At 52.6% G+C, this 11,508-nt stretch overlaps 1 long non-coding RNA gene across 2 annotated transcripts; it reads right to left on the minus strand.

The window, feature by feature from the left end:
- Positions 1-4,344: 4,344 nt before the first annotated feature.
- Positions 4,345-6,937, minus strand: LOC123363562. 2 transcript variants are annotated; one of them, XR_006576809.1, is made up of 4 exons: positions 6,856-6,937; positions 6,369-6,491; positions 4,976-5,550; positions 4,345-4,439 (listed from the first exon to the last, which is right to left on the minus strand). It is a non-coding gene; the product is annotated as an uncharacterized LOC123363562 (long non-coding RNA). The 2 variants fall into 2 exon arrangements; XR_006576808.1 differs by having other exon boundaries at positions 4,351-5,550.
- Positions 6,938-11,508: the final 4,571 nt, after the last annotated feature.

The following is an 11,508-nucleotide window of genomic DNA, read 5'->3' on the forward strand; positions in this document are numbered from 1 at the left end:
CTCATCAGCAGAGTCCTCAGCAGATCGGGCTCCATTTGCCACAGAAATCGCGATTCACACAGAGAGTAACAGAAAGACACTCACAATGGCGCCAAACGCTGCCGGAAAGAGTGAATGCTGGGATGTGAAGCGATGCACCACGGGGCGCTGGCAAACAGGAAGCGGAATGACCCGCACACTTCCTTCCCCTTCCCACAATACTCAGCGCCAAAACGGCGCCAAAACGGGACGAGGTGCTCTGTGGGATAGCTGCTCACAATGCACCTCTCAATACAGCGCTGGAAAGTGCTGCAAGTGTGGCCACACTGCAGCGCTGGTAGCTGTCAGTGTGGCCACACTCCAGCGCTGGCCCTACACAGCTGCATGACCAGCGCTGTAACTCCCAGCGCTGCAAATTGTAAGTGTAGCCAAGCCCTTAGAGTTTTTGGCTAGCCATTCTTCAAACTCCTCTTTGGCTTTTCTTATTACACTCTTGCACTTCAGTTGGCAGTGTTTGTGCTCCTTTCTATTTGCCTCACTAGGATTTGACTTCCACTTTTTAAAGGAAGTCTTTTTATCTCTCACTGCTTCTTTTACATGGTTGTTAAGCCACGGTGGCTCTTTTTTAGTTCTTTTACTGTTTTTCTTAATTTGGGGTATACATTGAAGTTGGGCCTCTATTATGGTGTCTTTAAAAAGGGCCCATGCAACTTGCAGGGATTTCACTTTAGTCACTGTACCTTTTAACTTTTGTCTAACTAACCCCCTCATTTTTGTATAGTTCCCCCTTTTGAAATTAAATGCCACAGTGTTGGGCAGTTGAGGTGTTCTTCCCACCACAGGGATGTTGAATGCTATTGTATTATGGTCACTATTTCCAAGCAGTCCTGCTATAGTTACCTCTTGGACCAGCTCCTGCGCTCCACTCAGGATTAAATCTAGAGTTGCCTCTCCCCTTGTGGGTTCCCGTACCAGCTGCTCCATGAAGCAGTCATTTAAAGTATCGAGAAATTTTATCTCTGCATTTCGTCCTGAAGTGAAATGTTCCCAGTCAATATGGGGATAATTGAAATCCCCCACTATTATTGGGTTCTTAATTTTGATACCCTCTCTAATTTCCCTTAGCATTTCATCATCACTATTACTGTCCTGGTCAGGTGGTCGATAATAGATCCCTAATGTTATATTTTTACTAGAGCATGAAATTTCTATCCATAGAGACTCTCTTAAGCGAATCCACATGTTCCATATTTTTACTTCATTTGAATCTACACTTTCTTTCACATATAGTGCCACTCCTCCCCTGCACGACCTGTTCTGTCCTTCCGATATATTTTGTACCCCGGAATGATTGTGTCCCATTGATTGGTCTCAGTCCACCAGGTTTCTGTGATGCCTATTATATCTATATCCTCCTTTATCACAAGGCACTCTAGTTCACCCATCTTATTATTTAGACTTCTGGCATTTGTGTACAAGCACTTTAAGAACTTGTCCCTGTTTATTAGCCTGCCTTTTTCTGATATGCCAGATTCTTTTTTATGTGACTGTTTATCATCTGATCCGGCCCTTACATTATACTTTTCAGTCCTCTGCTCCTGACTATAACCTGGAGATTCTCTCTCATCAGACTCTCCCCTAAGAAAAGTCTGTGTCCGATCCACATGCTCCTCTGCAGCAGTCAGCTTTCCCCCATCTCCTAGTTTAAAAAGTGCTCTACAACCTTTTTAATGTTTAGTGCCAGCAGTCTGGTTCCACTTTGGTTTAGGTGGAGCCCATCTCTCCTGTATAGGCTCCTCCCATCCCAGAAGTTTCCCCAGTTCCTAATGAACGTGAACCCCTCCTCTCTACACCATCGTCTCATCCACGCATTGAGACTCTGAAGCTCTGCCTGCCTACCCGGCCCTGCGCGTGGAACTGGGAGCATTTCTGAGAATGCCACCATAGAGGTCCTGGATTTCAGTCTCTTCCTCCCTAGCAGGCTAAATTTGGCTTCCAGGACATCTCTCCTACCCTTCCCTATGTCATTGGTACCTACATGTACCACGACCACCGGCTCCTCCCCAGCACTACACAAGTCTATCTAGATGCCTCGAGAGATCCGCAACCTTCGCACCAGGCAGGCAAGTCACCATATGGTTCTCCCGGTCATCACAAACCCAGCTATCTATGTTTCTAATGATCGAATCTCCCATTACTAACACCTGCCTTTTCCTAGAAACTGGAGTTCCCTCCCCTGGAGAGGCAACCTCAGTGCGAGAGGCAACCCCAGCACCATCTGGAAGGAGGATCCCGACTACGGGAAGGTTTCCCTCTGCCCCCATTGACTGCTCTACTTCCCTGGGCCCTTCTTCCTCCTCAACAGCACAGGAGCTGTCTGAGCGGAGGTGGGACAATTCTACAGTGTCCCGGAAAGCCTCATCAACATACCTCTCTGCCTCTATAGCTCCTCCAGTTCCGCCACCCTGGCCTCCAAAGCCCGTACATGGTCTCTGAGGGCCAGGAGCTCCTTGCACCGACTGCACACATACGCCACCCGCCCACAGGGCAGGTAATCATACATGCAACACTCAGCGCAATAAACTGGATAGCCCCCACTCTGCTGCTGGGCTTCTGCCTGCATTGTCTCCTAGTTAATGGAAGGGTGGTTTACAGAAGGGAGCCTTGAAAAGTGGTTCGGTTAATAGGTTTTAGGGGGACCACAGGGAAGGGGTTAGGGCTGGCGAGGGACTCCCGCTCCCTTCCCACTCTCCTTCTAAACTCCCTTGCGAAACTCCCTGTTAGCAGCCCCTGGTTGCTTGTGCGCGGCTTTATAAAGCCCTGGCCTGAGTGAATGCCCGGCCCACTGATTAAGGCTCAGACAATTACCAGAGGCTTCGAGCTTTCAAACCTGCCTCCAACTGCCAGCCAGAGCACACGGTCCCTCAAACAACCAAACAAACAAACAGACTGACAAACACAAGCTCAGCACATAGCAAGTAACCCCCAAACACAAACAAACACACACTAAAGACAGTCACTTACCCCACAGATGCTGTATTACCTCCTCCTTCACCTGGAGAACTCCCTTGCGAAACTCCCTGTTAGCAGCCCCTGTTCTAATGGAAGGGAGAGGGAGAGGGGACTCCATCAGCATTTTCCTGTCAGATCCCAGTTCCCCCTGGGCCAGGACTCTCTTTTTCCCCTCAGCCGCTTTGCGGGAGATGCTAGAGGATAGAAGCTAGAGCTAGATCCTTAATTTCCTCTGCTCCCAAGGGAGCCTGGAGAACAGGGATGTGGGCAGGGCCCTCCAGGAAGACTTGCTTCCCCAGCTGCTCCAGGATGACAGGAAGGAATGAACCTGGAGCATGAGCCCCTTAAAAGCCCAGTCACCACTTAACCAGGACAAGAAGAACTTGACTCAAGCCAAGCTCATTCCCTGCTCTGCCTCTGCCTCCCCAAGAGGAACACTCCTAACCCACAGCCCCTGCAGCAGCAGATCCTACAGCCAGTTGAAGCCAGCCCACCTATGCCTGGAGTCAGGAAGCTGGGGTCACAGGTCACTTAGGTCAAACTCAGGAAGGGTGATGGTGAATCTGAGCAGGGCCGTGCTGCTCCTAATGGCCCTGGCTCTCTCCTGTGACACCCTGGACACGATCCAGTAGTTAATTTGCTGTGGGGAAAGGAGGCAGCTCAGGATCAAAGGGCAGGTGTATGTATTGTGTTAATGAGACCCACCCCAAACCCAGGGGGCTGAGACATTGTGTGTGGGGTGGAATATCTGATTCATTGATTGCAGAGCTTTAGAAGGGGATTGTTGCTCCCAGGACGATGCTTCTATTCTGCAGATCACAACTTGTCATTGTCTCTCTAGATTGGGACAATACTCGGTGTTGGGGCTGGTCCCATCCTCCCTGAACTCCTGATTCCTGAACAGCTCACCAGGAAGGAGACAGACCCCTCCCCCTTCCTTGGCTCTCAAGTCCTTGGTTGGGTGAAGGGACTGAGTGTGAGCACAATCCCCCCAGGAATCTCAGGGTCTGTTGGAGAGAAGGGCTGATTCTCTGGGGTCCTTCTGTTTCTCTAGGAAGGAGCCTGTGGCTCTTCCCTGAGGACCATCTTCTGCATCTCACAGGAGGGGTTCAGACTCTCACTCCCCAAGCCAGCCAGGGTCCCTGTGGTTAGTGCTCAACAGAACCAGGCAAAGCTCTGGCTTGAAGTCCCAGCTCCTTCCTCTGACCTTCAAGGAGGAAGGGCCTGACACTGCATTGCACTCACTGCCCTGACCGAGGACAGGCCACTTGGGACCCAGCCAGGAGGATAGACTGGAAAATGGATCTAAGAGTTAAGGTAAAATTGCCCCTCGCCCCTCCTCATGGGGCTCACCTCCAAGATGCAGTGGAGCCTGTCGGAGTCTGGGGACTCCGCCAGCAGGTTCCCCAGCATGGTGTCCAGGAGGTCCGGCAAGATCCTATCCAGATCTCCAAAGCAAGGGAGAGCCATGGGTCAGAGTTAAGGAAAGTGGGGCTACACCTACCACTGGGTGGGAAGAGGGGTGTGGCGGGTTTTGTAGCTCATCAACCCCTTTGATTCAAGAGGGAGAAAGCGAGGTTAACCCCACCTCCCTACATCTACGTTGGTCTTACTACCTCCCCGGTAGTCAGGCTGTATGGCCCAATGGCCAGAGTCTCTCTACACCCTCTTCCCTCGGTCAGGTAGCACGGCCCAGCAGCCGGAGTTTCTATAGTGTGTTACTAAGGCAGTGTGGCCTAATGGCCAGAATCTCTCTAAATTCTTCTGCCCTTGGGGGATAGCGTGGCCCAGCGGCCAGAGTTCATCTACCTCCTTTGGGGTGAGAGAGGGGTGGGTGAACTACATCATCCCCCAAAAGGAGGGGGGTAGATACCCCCAGTAGGGGAGCCTGGGCCCACTCGCCTTCAAAGGGCTCCGACCCAGGACGCTGCCTTCATAATGGTGGGAGATACCATTCCTTTCCCTTCCCTGGGTCACTTCCTACCAGTCCTCCAAACGTAGCAGTTCTTGTGGCATCAGAGTCTTCAGGATCCTCAGCACCCGATGCTCCCTGGGATTCCCACAGCTGCCAGTCTCTGGGCCCGTTTCCTGGCTCCTCAGCTCCCTCCTTCCTTGCAACTGCTCCTGGGCTGGAGCTTCTGCAGGGCATCCTTCTTCCTGAGCTGCCAGCCCGAACTAAGCAGTTCTGCAGGCTTTTATGTTTGACTCCCGGTTGGAGCATGCCCAGCAGAGCCTCAGGGGCATGGCTTCCTCTGTCAGCAGGGAAGGGTTAACTCTCTCAGTCCCAGTGCGGGGCCAGTCCGCCCCGTCACAAGGGGTCTCTGGGAAGCACTGCTGAGACCTCCAAACACATATCCTGGCTTCTCTCATTCACATCCCACTGCAGGCAATTAAAAATGATTTGTGGCAGGTTGACAGCTGGCTCTTCAAACCATGACTTTAGCATGATCTACCTGGACTTGGGTGGTGTCCTTCTCCGTGCCCAGAGTGAAGATGGCATGCAGGGCAGCTCGAAGGAGGTGGGTCTCCAGTTCTGGCTCCAGGGCAGGTATCACGGTGCTGGCAAGGGAGAGGAGCCGTTATTAGACTGTGCAGTGCAGGGGTGGGACTGGCACCAATGCGGACGTGAAACTGCAGGGAGCTAGGCAGAGGCTGGCGAGAATGGAAACTGAGGCATCGAGCCAGAGAATGACAAGGCCGAGGTTTCCCAGACAGACAGTGGCAGGACAGGAATAGCGCCTGTTCCCTGGACCCTGCTGCCCTTCCTGTATCTGATCCTGGGAGTGAGCCTCTCCCCAAAGCCATTGCAATGTTACTGGAGTGAAAAGAACAGCACAGCAGGGAGAGAGGGAACCTTCCCATCACTTCTGCCAGAGGAGTCATCCTTGGGAAGTGACTTGGGAGCGGGAGGGACAGTGACTCCCAGCCCTGGGCCTGAGCAGCACCAGGGTTCGGGGAACCAGGCGGGAGGATCTTGGTACGTGAGGTTGCCCACAGAAATCAAGGAGTTAGCGAGGACGCCGCCGGGTGGAGAGTTATCAGGCAGCTCCTCAATGAGCTCCTGTGAAACCCAAAGGAAACAAAGGAGTCTGTAGATTCGGGCCTCACTGACTCCTCCCAGTGAGGAGATTACCCAGTCAGCACCCCACACAGCCAGCAGGAACCCCCCAGCTACCTCCCGCTTCTCCGATTCCTGCTCATTAGTGACGAATCTCAGAATTTATCTCGTTTCTTCTCCCCAATTTTCAGCTCCAGCAATCCCCACCCTCAGCTACCCATCCAGCACCAGCCATATCCCATCCACTGGCCTGGGGAGACCCCTGCCCATCCTATGTCTCTGTCCTCCCTCCAGCTGCCCATCACCGTGTCTCACTCACCACAATCCTCTCCATCACAGCCGCCTTGCAGCAGTGTGGGTCCAGCGTGTCCTGCCCTCTCTGTTGTGCAGCGAGACACGCGGGGTGGATGGTGTGCTGAAACATGAGATGCTGGGCCTCATCCTGCATCCACCAGGAGTGGGGTTAGGAGATGGAGAGCCAGTTAGCCAGGGAACTCCCTACCCCACCCACACCAGTTGCAGGACTCAGGCCTGAATGGGGATTAGTGGTGACCAACCCATTGTCCAAATCACTCACGACCCCCACACAAGCAGGGTCAGGAACTGGGACAGTGCCTGGGGGGAGGGGGAAAGAGACCCTGGCTGGTGTGTGACAAACACCCCCAGCTTGGGGGTCCCAGATCATGGAGGAGAAAGGTTCCCATTGGGGTGGAGGATCATTGGGGACAAGACCCTCTGCAGGGGGTCGTGATGCTGGGAAGGGGCAGGACAAACTCGGCTCCAGCACAGCTGGAGAACGTTTGTACCTTTTCTCAGCCCTGGAGCTACTCTCGGATGTTCTTGAGAGCAGCCTCCTTTGTGGCCATGTCCACCCATTCCTCCTCCTCCTCGTCCTCTGAGTCCCTGGCTGTCCCTGCACCAGGGAGAGAAAGGGACAGGGTGACGCCTGCTGCCACTCGGGGGAAGGACAGGGACATGGTGGGGCAATGTGCCCCCTTCCCACCCCTGGGACCTAGGGCAGATTGGGCCAAACACTCCCGCCACTCAATGATGCCTTCAGCCCCCGACTCCTTCAGAAGCCCATTGCAAAGACACCCCCTCACACACTGTCCTGGACTCCCTGGGAGGTGCCTGTCCCCCCAACCTGCAATTGGACCACCAAGGACCAAAGTGGAAGAACCTAGTGTCAGTGGGGTTCATGTGGCTCAGGCCAGTTCCTTGGGCTGTGGACTCGCTCCCATAGCACTGGTTGAGTGCCTGGGCCAGGGTGTTCACAGCCTCCTCCTCACCCCTCACCTGGAGCAAAGTAGCGGCGCCCATCGGCCTCGCTGCTGCCTGAGTCCCAGGCACTGCTGCTCTCCCATGAGGAGCAGGCCGAGCTGCTGGTGCTGGGATAGGGATCCTCCACCTCCTGCCCTGGGGAGGCTGGAAGGTCCTCAGTGACCGGGCAGGGCGATGCCTCCTGCTGGAATCAGGTCTGGGCTCCTGGGACCAGAGCTATGCACACAACAAGCCCCAGAGCCACCCTGTCCAGCTCCCCTCCTGGGCTGGGTCCTGCCTGCCCAGTTGCATCCTGGGCCAGCTCCATTTCGGCCTGGCTGGTTCCTCTCCCACCTCAGCCCCTGCGCCAGGAGCGGGTTTCCTCTTGCCAAAAGGCTGGGCACTTCCACCTCCTGGCCTGGCCGGGAGCTCCAGGGGAAGATGGCAGCTGCTTCCCTCAGGCTCTGGGGCCACCTTCAGAGCCTTCTTCCTGAACATCCTCAGGAGCCTGGACATCCTGGAACTGAGCAAGGAGCAGGCGTGAGTCTGGGATCAAGGCAGCCTCTCACTAACGGGCCTTTTTGTTCCCTCCCCATCCCTGCCCCAGCCAGAGCAGCTCCTCCTCCCCCCACAGGGGTGCAGGCAGTGCAAGCTACACACATGGGCAGGGGTTCATTGGATGATCTGCTCCCAACATTCCCCTTCATCATCCCTGGTGCTGCAATAACTGGGGAGTCTCATCCTTTTTGAGCACTGGGGTCAGTCACAAAGACCATTGGTCACTTTGGACAAGCAGCTCCCTCCTGCCATCCCAGGCCACACTCCCCGCTCCCAGGCTAGAGAAGGAACAGAACCCAGGAGTCTGGACTTCTCCTGGCAAACTATTCCCCACGTCAAAGTCCCTAGGCATAGCAAGCCCAGGGCCCCCTCGTTTCCCATTGACTTCCATGCTCGGCAGCTCACAGGGTCTGGCCCAGCTCAGAGACTCTCAGCCTGGCGAACAGTCTCTCACAAGGGAAGGGCTGGGATCCCCATTGTTGGGACATTTCTAAACACACCGGAGATGGCTCTGGAGAAGCCCCTCCCCGGTCTGAGAGTGAGGGGGTCCTGGGGACAGCTTTCAAATCGAATCTCCTTTGGAAGAGATTCTCTCCCCCTCTTTCTGCCTCTCCCCAGACAGACAGGGAAAGCCACTGAGGAACCCTAATGCCACTCACTTGCTCTAAGTGATGGAGCGATGGAGGGTGAATGTTCAGGGTTGCCAGCTGTCCCTTGCCCTCCTCCTCCCTCTCCAAGACTAAGGCAGGCTGGAGAGGGTGGTGACCTGAGGAATTACCCTGCCCAGCCAGTAGGCAGGGTGATGACACTGGGCGATCGACTGGCTGTGAAAGCAAGAGTCTGTCTTATTGCCAAGGGATGGGGAAACTGAGCCAGCAGCAGGGGGTGCAGAACACTGCCCTAGTGCGGGGGTGACAGTGCCTCCCAGCTCCTGACATCCCAGCACTTTGCACACCTCTTTGGAGCCTCCCAACCCCCTTGGGTAGTAGGGACTTGACCCCAACCATACTGATGAGAAACAGGCCTGGGGAGGGGAAACAACTGACTCAGTGCTGGGATAACTAAAAGTAAGAAATACAAAATGGAGTCTGTGACATGTGACTTCAGGATTCAATCCTTGTTTACCTTAGGGGCACTGACTCAGAACTAGCCCCAACTGGTTAGAACTGGATTTTCCCACCTTTGGACTCCAGACATTCCATCTGTTTTCCCGCCCAAATCCCTGAAGGGTCTATTACCTCAGATTTACCTCAGACTTGTTTGGCATTGCCATTTTGGAACAGTCCATTTTTTCCTGCCTTGACATCTAAAAGGACTGACTCCTGTGTGAATGAAGCTGCTTTCCATCTGAGCGGCAGCCTGTGCGCGGTACAGGTCTCATCGTGCATCCGACCATATCGACGAGAGTGACACCCATCCCGAAGACACCGGAGAAGACCTTCAACACCTACCTTATCCTGCTGCTCCATCTCCAGAGGGCTTCTCTTCCATGGAGATCACCATTCATCCATTGGACTCCTCAGAGTTCCTCCTTGACAGCTTTCCACTAGCCCGATAGTAGAGGTCCTGAGCATCGCCACCGCACACAACCCAGCACCTAGACGGAGTAGGAAGACATCTATTTTGTTATAGGGTATTTGTCCAAGGGAGGGATTTATCTGGGTCCGGGCTTCATGCCCCACTGAAGTCACTGTCACTATTGTTATTGTCATTGGTTCTAGTACAACCAGGCCCTCATGTCCGGTCCCCCTGCCTTTGAGAGGGAATGTGCATTTCCCTAGTTTGCTTGTGAGAATGTCCTATGGGACTGTGTCAAAAGCCTTATTAACACCAAGATAGATCACGTCTACTGTTTACCCACCTCCACTAGGCCCGTAACCCTTCAAAGGAGGAAATAGGATTGGTGTGGAAGGATTTGTTCTTGACAAATCCATGCTCACTAGTCCTAAGAACCAAATTATCCTGTAGGTGCTGACAAACTGATGGTTTAATAATGTGTTCCAGTATCTTTCCAGGTATGGAAGTGAGGCTAGCTAGTCTGTAAGTCCCAAGGTTCTCTTTGTTCCCCTTCTAAAGATAGGTCTTGTCTTTTAATGGATGGGAAGATGTTCTTTTTTGGGGATCTCAGACGAGAACTGGGGTTCAGCACCTGGTTTGTTAAGGCCATAAAAATGGAGGCAGGCACCTCTTCTCTCCTGCTGGCAAAGAACCCCAGGAACCTAAAAGAGTGGGACTCACATCCGTGAATGGACTTTTAAAAAGACAACCATTTCTTGTTTCCGCAGACTAGACATTTTAGCAAAGATTAGAATTTCCTGGTGCTAAACACTGTGAAACTCCTCTTTCTCCTTCACAAAGGGCTTTTATGCCCCTTATCTCACCCAGGCTCACAACTGCCCAGAGTTCGAGAATTGTTCCTGTTCCCGTTGGACAGATGGGGAGCCTGAGGTACAGAGAAGGGAAGTGACCTACCCAAGGGCCTACACGGCAAGGCGGTACCAGAGCCAGAAAGAGAAGCCACCATTCCTGACTTCTGTTCTAACAGACAACAAACCTCCCGGAGGCAGGAATCAAGATGGTAGGGAAATGTCATTGCAACCATTTCTGTCAGAAAATCCCATTCAGCCTAAACCACTTTGTTTCTTGAAATCATAACAAGTGGGATGAAAATTCTTTGCAAAAATATTTTGTTGCAAAACAAAAGCATCTCCTGTTTGTCACAGTGTGCTAAACTGTCTCATCGCACACAAAGAAGAGACACTTAGATCTCAAAAATTAGATAAGATGCTTCAGTCTGAGCTAAGTAGTTGCTGCTCTTAACCATTTCAAAATAATAAAATACAAATAAAATTGAATATTTCAGCTATTCTATTATGTCATAATCTGATCTGAATAAACATGATAGGACACCTCGTATTATGCACTGCTCCTAGTGACACTCTCCAATGGATCCCCATCCTCCACCCATGGGGAGGTAGGTAGGAGCGGATTGTTATCCCTACTTGAAAGAAGGAGCAGCTAACGCTGAGAAAGAATTGACTTGTCTTAGGTCATCACACAGCCAGTCAGTGGCAGAGTTGGGAATAGGACCCAAGAGTCCTGACTTTCAAACTAACCATCACGTCTTGAATTTCATCTATTGAATACAATTCTGCCACCTTAAACTAGTGTTTTCCATGCGTAGAATTCAGTTGGCACCAGATGCATTAGACTGAGCAGGTTCCAAACCTCTCGGAGGCTCTTACCTTCTAAACAGGGACGTCTGTTTTCTAGTAAAGTCAGTAAAAGGAAAGGAGAAAACTCGAAAGAGGTTCCTTCTCACGCTCATGTACGTGAACCCTAATACTCTCTAAGTCTTCAAAGAGAGACCTCGAGAAGGAGACTTGCTGAAGGAAATCCACAGGGGTCTCCAAGGTTTCCCTAGCCCTGTGCCCCTGTCCTGCCTGTCAGCATCTCTCTGTGAGGTGACCACCTCCCACCATCTTTGACCAATAGGCGGAGGTCCTGCAAAAGGCCTTTGTGATGTCACTGCCACATCCACTCCTCCCCTGAAGTGCTAATGTCCTGCCACTGGCCAGACACTTTCAAGGTTTGAGCTACTCCCTGTGGATCACCCCACTCAATCAGTGTTTACTCTAGGA

The sequence above is a fragment of the Mauremys mutica genome, chromosome 2, assembly GCF_020497125.1.
Source record: "Mauremys mutica isolate MM-2020 ecotype Southern chromosome 2, ASM2049712v1, whole genome shotgun sequence".
Classification (NCBI taxonomy): domain Eukaryota; kingdom Metazoa; phylum Chordata; order Testudines; family Geoemydidae; genus Mauremys; species Mauremys mutica.